This window comes from Mastomys coucha, unplaced genomic scaffold (assembly GCF_008632895.1).
Source record: "Mastomys coucha isolate ucsf_1 unplaced genomic scaffold, UCSF_Mcou_1 pScaffold6, whole genome shotgun sequence".
Taxonomy (NCBI): Eukaryota; Metazoa; Chordata; class Mammalia; order Rodentia; family Muridae; genus Mastomys; species Mastomys coucha.
Window position 1 is genome coordinate 111,703,999 of NW_022196912.1, and position 14,022 is coordinate 111,718,020.

The 14,022-nt window shown below is 36.8% G+C and overlaps 1 long non-coding RNA gene and 1 pseudogene across 1 annotated transcript; one reads left to right on the top strand and one right to left on the bottom strand.

The window, feature by feature from the left end:
* The first annotated feature begins 248 nt into the window (after positions 1–248).
* LOC116081094 lies at positions 249–1,211 on the top strand (annotated as a pseudogene).
* A 10,556-nt stretch (positions 1,212–11,767) lies between these two features.
* LOC116080804 lies at positions 11,768–13,199 on the bottom strand. The gene is made up of 2 exons (XR_004114613.1): positions 13,168–13,199; positions 11,768–12,215 (listed from the first exon to the last, which is right to left on the bottom strand). It is a non-coding gene; the product is annotated as an uncharacterized LOC116080804 (long non-coding RNA).
* Positions 13,200–14,022: the final 823 nt, after the last annotated feature.

Below are 14,022 nucleotides of genomic sequence, written 5' to 3' on the forward strand. Positions count from 1 at the left end.
AAACAAACATTTAAATCTACTTAATTTCTACAACAACTTCATAAATATTGGCACAACACATAAGGAGCATATATGCTATAAAGAATTTTTAGTTAATTAAAATTTAATAAGATGCAAGGAAGGATTTTAGGCAATGTGAAAATTTCCTCATTATTGTATACTTTTTAATTTGTTTATGTAGTAGAATATCATCAAACTGATGCTTATAACATCCATCAGAAATCAACTAATTGGGTTCTATTAAAAAGATGATGCTGAAAGAAACTGGGTCTTTGGTCCATCTCGTCTCCAGTGACAGGATCTGCGCTGGAGATCAGCAACCTACCATTCCTCTCTCTGTTGCACTGCAGACCGGCTTGGCAAAGAGGGGCATCCTCAAACATCTGGAGCCAGAGCCAGAGGAAGACATTATTGCTCAAGATTACAATGATGATCCTGTTAACTATGAGCCACCCAGATAGAGGGCCTGCAACTGAACTGGTACAAGATGTTTGACCTTCCTTGTGGACTCCCTCACTACTGCAATGTGGAGACAGCCCTCAAGTTCTGGCTCTCATCACATGATCATAACTTTGTTGTTACCAAATCTGCCAAGAAACTCAGGAACGATAGTGCAGATGCTGAGGACAAGTCAGACCAGAATCATGACAAACTGAGCAGAGATCATGAGAAGTCAGATCTTGTCACAGGGAGCCATGACAAGGCAGAACGAAACTATAATAAGTGACCGAGAATAAGAACAGAACTTTGACAAAGTGGAGATGGGGAGAGGGAGAGGAAGAGGGAGAGGGTGAGAGGCGGGGGGAGAAGGAAAGGGAGAGAGAAGGAATGAGAGCAGGATTTGGTTTTAAAGAAGGCAGACTCTCGGGAAGAGATTAAAGACCAGTGCCACCACCACAGAGAGGAACTAGCTCCTTACCCCAAGAGCAAGAAAGTGGTGAGCGAGAAAGTAGAGATGTAGAATTAGAATCCATGGATGCTGTCTCATACTCAGATGTACCCCGGGGCATAAAGTCAACTTGACTACCCAAGAGGAATGAGGCCAAGACAGGACTGACAAGACAGCAACTGGGCCCCTCTTCCAGCAGTGTCCATACCCTTCCACAGGTGCTATCTCCGTGCCAATGCAAAGCCTCACAAGACTGAACCTTTGGTCCCTGTACCTTTGGAGTCTGCATTTCTGTGTTTCATCCTTGTGGCTCTGTGGATAGGACCCATAGCTTCGCACATGCTGAATAATTAATTATTCTACCAGTGAGCTATACTCCCAGCTCCCTTGTTGTTCTTAATAAAGTTTTGTGTGTGTGTAGTTCATAAAAATATATATGACACTGGAGCTACTAGCCAGAGATTTTCCACTCAGAGGCCTCTTTGTCCTATCCATGGATGAGCATCCCATTAGCTCTTTACACTATAGACATCTTTAAACACGGGATAAACAACAGTAACTTCTGTTGGAAATAGCTTAAATTTAGCTGTTTTAAAAGACATAATCCCTTACAGTAAGTCCAAGCTGGAAACCTAATATTCCAAGATATCCAAAATATGAACAGGTGAAATCATCCAGCCAGCAACTGACCAGGGGCCCACCACTCGGTAAGGATTGGCCACTCCTGTGAAGGCATGCTCATTTTAAATGCACGCTAAAGAGATATGTGGAATAATTGCCTCTTAAATAATATAATTTTACATTCTTTTAAGATCTATCTCTCTGTCTCTCTCTGTGTCTCTCTCTCTCAATCTCTCTCTCATTCTCTGTCTCTGTCGTCTCTGTCTCTCTCTCATCTGTCTACTTGTCTGTTTTGTAAGTAGGATATGACTTGTTCTTTCAACACTCTTGTAAACTTGGTAGCCAGTGTGAGGAAATGAGGCTACCTCCCTAGACCTTTAAAGGGTGGGCCTAGAAGGAGTTCATTAGGTCATTTGGAACTTAGCTCTCTAAGGGAATTGTAGCTGTTCTGGGACCCGAAGTTCTTGTGAGAGTGAGCTGTTGTAACAGTAATCCCAAACTCTGCATTGCTTTTTGGCGTTGTGCCTTCCCCTAGGTTCTCCTGAACATATTCCCACTGTGAGGCTGTGTACAGCTCCACTGTAGTGTCAGAACCAATACAACTGCCCGATGTGATCCTTTCAGCCTCTAACATTATGGACCAAACAAGTCTTTCCCTTAAAATGATGCCAAGCATCAGATATTTTCTAGTAATGACAAGAGCCTCAAATGTATGCAGTTAAGAAATAACATAGCTAAATTATCTCCTTTTTTTTTAAAGAATACATACACATGAGTCTGAAAGAGAATTTAGGAATCAGAAGCCCCGAATGCTCTTTCAGAGAACCCAGAGCCTACATGGCAGCCCATATCTCTCTGTAATTCCAGTTTCAAGGGATCTGGTCTCCTTTTCTGACCTGCATGGGCATTCCATGCACATGGTACACAAAAATACATTCAGGCAAGTCATCCATACACAAGAAAGGAAAAGAAAACACAGACACTACTCATGTGATTTAAGACATTAGCTTTCCTTTGTACTGTTACACCTGTAAAAAAAACTTAAAGATGTGCTTTATACCACCCAACTAAGCAATGATAAAATTACTCAGCTTTTCTATTTCTGCCATTTCACTTAGAATATCATTTACAGTTTCATTTATTAAGGGGTATTTTTCATGTTACTCTTTGAAGTGGCCACTCAGCAAAGCAGACATCAAGTCCCCAAACATATGTATATTAAGATATATTCTCTGAGTTTACAAGAATACTTTTAAAATGGTTTTATTAAAAATAAGTAATGAACCTTCACAGGGCCAAGGGCCTCTCCTCCCATAGATGACTGACTAGGCCATCATCCTCTGCTACATATGCTGCTGGAACAGTTAGCCCCACCATGTGTACTCTTTGGTTGGTGGTTTAGTCTTTGGGAGCTCTGAGGGTACTAGTTAATTCATATTGCCGTTCCTCCTATGAGGCTGCAAACCCCTTCAGCTTCTTGGGTCCTTTCTCTAGCTCCTCCATTGTGGACCCAGTCCAGTGGTTGGCTATGAGCCTCCACCCCTGTATTTGTCAGGCTCTGGCAGAGCCTCTCAGGAGACAGCTATATCAGGCTCCTGTCAGCCAGCACTTGCTGGCATCCACAATAGTGTCTGGGTTTGGTAATTGAATATGGGAAGGATTCCCAGGTGGAACAGTGTCTGGATTGTCCTACCTTCAGTCTCTGCCAGGCCCAGGAAGCAGGAGAGGGTGGGTTGGTGAGCAGGGGGAGAGAGGAAGGACAGGGGTTTTTTTTTATTTCTTTTTTTTTTCTTTTTTTTCTGAGGGGAAAAGGGAAAGGAGATATCATTTGACATGTAAATAAAGAAAATATCTAATAAAAAATAAATAATGAAGCTGTTAAATTGATACTATCATTACTTTCTCCATGATAGTAGGGTCTATAGATTTCTTTTTATTCAGCATTGCATTAAAGATTGATCTTAGTACCTACAAAGAACTCAATAAATATTTGTTGCATGGATAATAACTAAATCAATAAAAGTACATTAGCGTGTGTTGATCGGTTTATATATCACATCATTAAGTATATTGAGATCATGTGAGTTTTTTCCCTTCACCTCATTCACTGGACCATAAGGTGATTCTTGAGAGCCAAATTCCATTTATCTCTGTAAACTCAATTCTTTGCTAGTGGTAACTACACAATAACTGCTTGTTGACTCCATAATGATTTTCAAGACAGTGGCATACAAGTAATGCAAGCATGTTGAGTGTGGTGATCCCAGACTCCAAATACTTTTGTTGTTTGTTTATTTTGCATCTCTCATTAGCATAGAACTCTCCAGGCTGACTAAGTTGGTTGACCACTTACCAGGAATTTACCTCTTTGCCTTCTCCAGTGCTGGAATTATGAGGAATTCCACTGTGCCCACTTTGTTTCTCTTTGATCTGGAGATTAAACTCAGGTTCTCATGTTTGCAGGGTGAGCACTTTCCCCACTGAGTCATCTTCCCAGTCTCTGTCTTAGTTTTATATGAGACTCACATTGCAAGAGCGTGTATTAAAGTGCATCATTACATTAATATTTCAATGTGTGGAATATCAGTCAATTGATCTGGTGGTTTATTCTATGATTCTTTTGCCAAACAAGAGGCTGAGATGAAATTTTTTCTTGCCTAAACAATGATCATTCAGATTCTAATGGAGTAAAAGCCTTTTTTATTGGTTATTTTATTTATTTACATTTCAAATGTTATCCCTCTTCCCGGTTTTCCCTCTGAAAAACCCCCTACCCCACCCCTTACCCCCCTGCTTCTATGAGGGTGCAACCCCACCTACCCACCTACTCCTGTCTCACCGCCCTAGCATTCCCCTACTATACCCCTATTATCCCATGTCATTGTCATTGTATGGCATTAATGTTTTAATTATCCATAACCACAGAAAAGTATAGGCTTTTAGAGAAGAGGGATTGCTATTGAATTCATCTGTGAATCTCCATATTTTACATGTATCTCACATACAAGTATTAATGAAGTAGCATTGAATGGAAGAAAAACTCTATTGGATAGCTAAATTGATCTCCAGTTAAGCACTGAGAAAACCCAATGCTTCTTCTTCTTCTGTAGTACAAATAGCATCTTGGGTAAAGACCAAAACCAATGTGTGAATTTGTAACTTTCTATAAACCTTTAGATTCTTTATGTCAGTATTAAACAAAAGTCATTTTTCACACATTCTTTGAAATATCAACCCTACTTAGGGGACTTTCAATTTATAATAATGAAGTTTTAGACTCAGCTATAGCTATTTTGGGGTAGCAACATTATAATTCTTAGTACCTAAAAGTCCCTGAATTCACTCCCACTACAGCATGATTAGAGATAAGCTGAGGTGATCACATAATGAAATATAATTTTCTTGTGTATTATATATGAAAATATTTGTTTGTAATAAAAGTTTTAAAAAAGTGGAGAGGAATACTTACAAAACAAAACAAAACAAAACAAAACAAAATATTTTAGCATATTGTGCTAGTTTAAATGAGAATGGCCCTCATACACTTATATGTTGGAATGCCTGGTTGCCAGTTAGTGGAACTGTTTGGAAAGGATTTGGAGGTATGGTCTTATTGGGGGATGTGTATTACTGGGGTAGGCTTTGAGGTATCAAAAGCCCACCAGGGACAGCTTTGCCCCACCCTCTGCCTGCTGCCTACTGATCAGAGAGTATGTAAAGCCACTGTTCCAGTGACATGTCTGTCTGCTACCTGCTATGACGACCACAAGCTAAACCTCTAAAATTGTAAACAAGCCTCAATTACATTCTATCATTCATAAGTATTCATAATAGTCATGATTTCTCCTCACAGAATCAAAACAGTAACTAAGATAATATATTTCTGCAACATTGGTAAAGATTATTACTTAAATGTATCCTTAGCAAATATATAGTAATAAAAGTATATAATAACAACATGTTAAACTATTAAATAGTAATTGTCTCTGACTGATTACTTTTATTTTCAAGTATTTTTTTAAATAATGGTTTAATGTACAATAAAATATTGTTTTGGTGATAAAATGTAGCCTGTTTTAAAGATTTGAAATACTTTTAAAATGCATCCAAGATAACTTAAAAAATAATATTGTCCAAGCACAAATGATAACATTTCATCTTCAACCCTATATTCATATTTTAAACCAGATAGACCTTAACATAAGTAAGTCTGCATAATATTTACTCTGTTAGTATCTGACTGGAACAAACTGTTAAAAGTGTAATGCTTCCTAACTCAGTTGAAAATGTAAGAATTAAGTTAAAAGTATAAGTTTTTCATAAAAATGTGTTTTTGTAACACTTTGCTTCTTGTTTTAGTGTTTCCTTGTTGAGAAGGCTAGTTACTTTTTGATACAGTTCTAGTAACATGCACTGGCCTGGAACTCATCTCAAACGTATGCCAACAATTCTCTGCCTTCACTTCCCAAGTGTGCAGTATACAGGAATGAGCCATCACTTGCAGCTTCATACTTCTTAACTGATGTGACCATATAGGAACCTTGTCTCCTTTGGAGAGTCAGAGACTATACAAGATCTCCTGCATGCTAGGCAAGCACTGTACCATGGAGCCATCTCTCCAATCTGTCTGTTACATTTTAATTTTTGATACAAGTTCTTGTTGAGTTGCTCAGACTGCTCTTGACTTAGTTCATCAAAGTACAAAACTGAGAATTTTTTTTAATACCTTGTCAAAGTAAGTATCCTGAAGAAGTTTTGTTAACTTGAAGAACATGTCAAGGTTTTGGAATATATAATCATATCATCCAACATAGTCATTTAGTTACTCAATGGTTCTCTACCCTCCTAATACTATGACCCTTTAATACAGTCCCGAATGCTGGGGTGACCCCCAACTATAAGATCATTTTCATTGCTATTTCATAACTAATTTTGCTACTGTTATGATTCACAATATAAACATATGCATTTTCTGATGGTCTTCGGCAACCTCTGTGAAAAAGTCCTTCGACTCCCCAAAGGGGTCATGACCCACAGGTTGAAAACCATTGACTTAGTGCATAGCAGGAGATGATGAATGTCCGCTTCTGAACATTAAAGAATTTCATTTCCTTAAAATTATTTCTATATAAATAAGTACCATGTTAACTCTATCTAATAGAAAATACAGATTGGTAAGCCTCGTACTTGTTTCATTTTTGAAATGTAGCCACTGTAAACATTTTCATTAGGATTATTTTATAGTTTTCTATGGAAATCTATATATTAACATACACATATATAATACATAAATAATGACATGTATGTTATGTTTGTGTTCTTATTATAATAAAGAATTATCTTCTCATCTGATCTGTTCTCACTTAATAAGGTCTTCCTTCTTCTATATCAGTAAATGATGTGTCTCATTATTAAGGAATTTTTAATAATATATATTTTTGTTGTTAATTAGCTTTTTTAAAATTTATTTATTTATTTTGAATGGATGTTCATTATTAGTTCTTCTTCCATGAGTGGCCAAGATCAAGGGAAAAGGGAGGGTAACTAGCTCATACAGGGAAGAACATTTCCACATTTCATTTACACACAGAACCAAACAGACAAGCACAGAGTCACTGTGGTTAGAAGTGGCAGTATAGGATGGGGAGGGACACAGAAATAGGTGTCATTAAAAAAATGCAAGCTCCCCAAAATTGGATGCCTGAAAAAGGACTTGTTCTGCTTCAACCTAGGATGAATCAAGAGATCAGAAGCAGTTTGAGGAAGCCAGAACTATCAGGGATGAAAAGAGGAAGACTGTCCAGAGGGTGGGAGGGATGTTTGGCAAGAGGGGTAAAGGGATTGTCCACTCCCTGATGGGATCCCTCTAGCCTCTCTGGTCTCAAAGGAAAGTGGCAGCCTGCACCATCCAAGAGCAGAACAAGTCCTTTCAAAAATGAAACAAGTAGGAGACTTACCAATCTGAATCATATTTATTCATACTTCTTAACACAATCATTCATCTAGCTAGCACCTAGTACCTGGTAGGTAATGCATGACTCTTTATGCTTTAATAGCCAATCAGGTTTATATAATAATTAAGATCACAATTTATAAGATGTCAATACAATAATTTCAGAACCAGATAATAAAGACATTATTTTGACCCAATTAATTTAACATTGTAAAAACCTTAGCCTGATTATAACCACTGGGGTCTGACTTGTCCTCCTCGGCTGACTCCACGATGAAGATCCTCTTCTTCCTCCTCTCTGACCTTTCTCCTCCTCCAACTCTAGCTCTACCTCTCTATTCCTGTCCAATTACAGGCCTGTAACTGCACTAATGTGATTGGACACAGAAAATTCTGCAACAGTACTATGTCTTCTGTTGTATAGCTACTAGATCCTTATTACTGTATGTATACCTATTATTTTTTTCTTGCTATGTAGCCTGGCTGGCTTCAAACAACTGATTCTCCCAGACTACTTTCTTAGTACAGATATAACAAGGATATGCAACCATTTTTAAGAGTTGTTAAAAATTATTTATTCTTTCCTTTATTTTAAATAGTGTTACCTATGTTTAGAATAACTTTGCATTATAATGCAAATATAATTTATTATTTGGCTTAATATGCATATTTTAATGAATTATTAAATGCATTAAGGCTATAAAGCTCTTCTATACTTAAATGTTTATATAGCCATCTACAGCTTGTGAAAGTTCTATAAAAATAAACGATTAATTTAGTTTCATTAAAAAGCTATTTTTCTGAGCTTGCATGTCATCAAATAGAATTTCCTTCAAGACCATGGAACACATCTTATTGAAATAAATGGTAGGTTTCATGCTATGAATGAAGTCACAGAAAAAGAAGTCACATTCTCTATTGTGTATTTGAAGACTAGGTGCAATATGCTCTTAATTGTTGCTCTTTAAAAAGAAAAGTGCATATATAACTAGAAGGGTCATGTAATTCTGAATAGGAAAGTGTATAGCCATGTCCAAATGCCAGAGGAAGTAATTGCATGCTACATATGGACAGTTTCTGAGTGATTTCTACCTGAATATCACAAAAATGGACTGATGAAAATCTTTGCTTCTGAAACCTACTCAGGTCACTGGAAGATTAAATGAGTCCTGTAATTAGGAACATGTTTGTGATAAAAGTTAATTTTAGACTGTTCACCATGGACTATTAATGGCCTGTTTCTAAGTGAGATGTATATGTGATAAAAGAAAGCCTCATGGAGGAGGAAGAGGAGGAAAAAGAGGAGGAGAAGAAGGAAGAAGAGGAAGAGGAGGAGGAGGAGAAAGAGGACAGAGAAGTAGCTGATTATAAAAAGAAAAAGTTAAACACATACAAGTCAATACCATGCCAGACACTGTCCTAAGTGTTTTAGTCTATACTAAGTCACAGAATGCCCGTATTGACCAATCAGCTGAGTACAATTGTCATCCCTGTGACATAGGTAAATGGTAGACATGGTTAGGTGATCAGAACAGTTATGTGATCACTCCAAACATACATCGGTTGCAAGACAGAGGTGACATTTGGCCCCAGGAATTCTGTCACCATTCCTGGAGCTCAGCTGTCTTCTAAGTCTTGTTTGTCCTCATCTCCCTGATAATATATCTGGAAGAAATTCTTGGAAATTGGCCAACAATTTTCCAGCCAGCTCTTTATTTCCTTCTACATTCATTAAAGAGGTTACAGTGCATCTAAATTTTATCAATGAATAAGGAAGTTTTGTATATGTTAGGTGCTGAATGTCATGTGACAATTTGTTAGGTAATAGAACTGCAAAACTGAGCAAGAGAAACAAAGCCTCCATTCCTGGAGAGTTGCAGTTGGGGGAGACAGATGCTTGAAGTCATATTTCTCATGCTGTTTCACACCTCATTTGTATCAGGTTTTATGAAGCACAAGGAGACCTCCCCTTCAGTGACTGTAAAATCCTAAATGTCAGAGCTGATCTAAGAACCAGGGAGTGATAAAGAGAAAGCTGATGTGAGACCTATCTATGAAAAAGGAAACAAGTACAAAGGTCCTGAGGCAGAAGAGAGACTTGCCTCATTGGGTACTTCATTGGGTACTCTATAGTTCAAGTCTCTCTCTCTCTCTCTCTCTCTCTCTCTCTCTCTCTCTCTCTCTCTCTCTCCTCTCACTCTTGCTGTATGTATATATGTGTGTGTAAGAAAGAAAGAGAGATAGATAGATAGATGGATGGATGGATAGATAGATAGATAGATGGATGGATGGATGGATGGATGGATAGATAGATAGATAGATAGATAGACCCATCTCCTCACATTTTTGCTATACTTAGAGCTATGAACCACTCAGTCTTGACAATGCTCTTGCCAGGTGTAGGTGGACTTCTAGCCACACCTGCTCTTTACCTTGTATGTGTTGAAGTCACTCTTACAAACCTCACTGCCCCTTTTTTCTCTTTAGGGTCTATATATTATGCCAAAGGGATTCTAGAACTCTTTTACCTTCACTATATCTTCTTGATAATACTCAAGTCTGCAAGCCAATTTGTTTTGTGCATTGAATACAAACTCCTCGATTAATAGGGCCATCTAATTGTTTATTTAATGCATGCACCTCAATATGTCCAAACCAGGGTTCTATCATTCTTACCTAGACTTTCTGTTTCAGTTTTAACTGATGGCATCTCCAGTTTCTAATTTGGATATATATATATATATATATATATATATATATACACATACATACATATATCTCCAATGTATATATCCAATATATATATATATATATATATATATATCCAATATATATATATATATATATATATGATAGATAGATGTATGGGGCATTAGTCATACTTGCTAATAAACCAATTAAGAATCAATATGGATATTAATTGGCACATGCAATGTGATTTCATTTATTTGGTTTTGCTGTTTTGTAGCAGAGTCTCACTCTGTAATCTATGTTAAACCTAAACTGACATACATACAACCTTGCTTCCACCTCACAAGTGATAGGATTATAAGTGTGTTCCACAATGCCCAGCAGCACAATATAGTCTATAATTGCATGTACAAATGGAAAAAAGTTAGGGTCTAAGACACTCCATTATCTCTAAAGTTTCATTTAAAATTAGCCTGTAAATTTACTCATATTCCTTAGAGATCTAACCTGACTTTTATTGGCATGATTAGGCCACTTTGATTTAAATTCCCAGCATGGTTTTTTTAGATTTATATTTTAGATAAGTCATGGCTACATTCCTTTATTTATAAAATATCAATAATAGATTATATGTGATAGAATTGTTACAGGATGGAAAAAGGAAAATATATACAGTGCTTGAGAATATTGGGTTTGCAAAAATGGTCATACAGTATTAGCTATCATTTATAGTGTTACTGCTATTATAATCAATAATAATATTGGGAACAAAACACTGGAAAGGTGGGTCAATGGTTGGAAGTACTTGCTGTTCTTGCAGAGGACCTGGGTTGGCTCCTAGCATCCATATCAGACAGCTCAAAACTACCTGTAACTCAAGTCTCAGGGAATCCAACAAGCTTTCTGAACTCCTGGAGCATAAGAAGCACACGTGATTCACATACATAAATGCAGAAAAACTCATACACATTTTAAAAAACTTTTTAAAAAATGTATACTACGTTAATGTCAAATAAAAGAATACCCAGCTTAAAATTATTTGCTACTATTTTGCTGATAGTTTATTAGTTTAATTAGGAGCTTTTTATTGTGCCTATTCTTTTAATTTTTTACCATTGTAAATAAGATATTGTTTAATATTTAAAAAGATATAAAACAAGCCGGGTAGTGATGGCATATGCCTTTAATCCTAGCACTTAGGAGGCAGAGGCAGGTAGATATCTGAATTCGAGGCCAGTCTGGTCTACAGAGTGAGTTCCAGGACAGCCAGGGCCAAAAAGAGAAACCCTTCTCAAAAAAACAAAAAAAAACCAAAAAACAAAAAAACAAAAAGAAGGATACAAAACAAAGGAATGCACAATTAATATGTGATACGCTACTTTAAGACACATGAAGCTAGACAGAAAGATGGCTCAGTTGGTAAGATTGCTTGTCAACAAGCCTACTGAAATGGGTTTGATTTCTGGAACCTGTGTGTGTTCAAGCAGATATCCACCTCCTGCACCTTGACCTTTGACCTCTACTCCTTGACCTACACATGCTTGCAATGGTGCAGCACTCACACTCACATACAAACTAACTAAATAAATAAATATAAAACAAAGATGTGATCATTGCCTTTCAAAATATCTTTTAATGCCTAATTTGAAAATAAGTCTAACTTGATCACTCCATTCCAGATATATCACATCAGACCAAGTTGTATTCAAAATATATAAAATACCATGTGTATGGTTCTTTTCCTTAACACACTTTTTCCCTAAGCGTAGACTTTAGTTTTTATTATATAGTTTACAATGTGTCTTAGATCTGGTAAATTCCACTATTGTCCCAAGTGCCTGGAACATGATCTTGCTCACTGGTATATACCCTTACTGTTCTAAGGCTCTGACCTTCTTCTCTGTGGTTGGTCCTGATTCCTTCATACAAAAAGTCCAGTTCTCTGCTCCTCCTGAATTCACTCCATTTCTTCAGTGCTGTTAAATCCCACGGGTGTGTTAGGATATTCATCTTTCCTCTGTGTGGATTCCTTTATGGCACAGATCAGCTTTTATACTTGAGCTATAACATGAAAACTATGTGTTTAATACAGATCCCTTCTTTGACTTTTTAAAATATATTTTGGCACATGCTATGTTGCCAGGCACTGTGCTAAGTCCTGAGCAAAGAACGTCAGGTTGGCTCTGACTTCATGGGGCTCATTAGGAAAGGGTCAAATTAGACCAGTGTGCTGAGATCAGACGGCATGGGGTGCAGTGAAGACTTTTATCTGAGAGAATAGAGTCTGACTTCAAACACTGATAACTGGTTGAAGAATATATCCATTCAATGAACTCAGAAGTTGAATTATTTATTGATAATATCCTTATAAGGTATGAAAAATTTATATTTGTTCTAAATAAAAGTGATTTATAGTCCTAAGCTCAGGAATAAATACAAAAGTTAATTAGATGCAACATTTTACTGTTATAAAACTGTATTGCTGAGAAATGTATTACATGCAAAGAAAAAAATTATAAGGAATGATATCCATACTTTGGTCTAAGTGACTCACAGAGGCAGTCAATCATGAAGGGAAAAACCCCAGAAGGAAAGCATAATTACTTCATGTTCTTGATTCACGTTTGGAGGTATGAACAAGAGCAAGGGAAACTAAGAGAGGTGGGCAACAGACAACACAAAGAGCTTAGGGAGCAACTCATAGCTTTGTTTTATAATAAATGCCTTAACTTTCTAGTTGGCTAAACCATGTGTTGAAGCTAGAGAAAGCATATTACAGAACCCTTGAGCCTGACTCCTCCTGTGGAGGTGCCTTTCAGAAGAAAGTCTACAAAAAAAACCTTCCTCGTGCATTTGAGAATTTGTGCTAGAGAGGTGCAGTACCCAACTCAACAGCCTTAAGATGTTGTACTCCTTGTACTGAATATGCATTTAGGCATCTTGTGGCAGTAAGATGTTACAGAATAAAAATGTAAGATATTCAGATATTTTTTAAAAATGGATCTATCCATACCTTAGTTCACATGTTCACCAAGTTCTGACTGAGGGGCAAGTGCTCTTGCAGGTCCTGTCAACACAAAGTTTAAAAGATAACACCCCTCAATGCAGGAGATATAAGCATGCTCACAACTGCAAAGATACCTCAGCATAGTGTTAGGGGAAATCCACTTCATCTGAAACTTGCTTGGAGTCATGGCAAGCATGGTATAAAAAATAGAGTAAGTCTATGAACAAACCCTTTGGGCATTTTGCCATGGTACATATCATTGTCTCTAGTCATATTCATAAAGGACAGTGTTGTTTAGAATGAGGTCTTTGGTTTCTGAGTGGTTCCCTGCAGCCTTCCCAGCAAACCCTTCTGAGAGAAGAAAGACGTGTATGGCACATAAAGCAAAGGAGACACAGTCATTTTATTGATGTTATTTTCATAAGTATCATCAAAGCTCCTTTATTTGGGAACAGAGTCATTGACCCAAAGTGTTAACAATATTAATCATCATATAGATTGGTCCTTATTAATAATAAGAACTTACACATTAATGCTGCAGATAACAATGACAAAGAGCACCCAGGCTTAGATTTGCTGACAGAATATTTGATCTATGGAAATCTCCTAGCATATATATTCAAAGAAATGTATGAGGTTATAAAAAAGCCCATGGGATAACTATGACAAGAATGGTTGATATCTTATAACACTAGGAAAAGAGTAACATAAATATAAAAAGATAAAATACGTTTTATAGGGAAGCAAAACAATTTTGAAATAGTCTTTTCCTTTCATGGCTTTTTTAACAGAAGGGAGAAATAAAGCAAACTATTATAATAAAACACTTATTTATTAAGACAACTTATTAAGGATTCTACC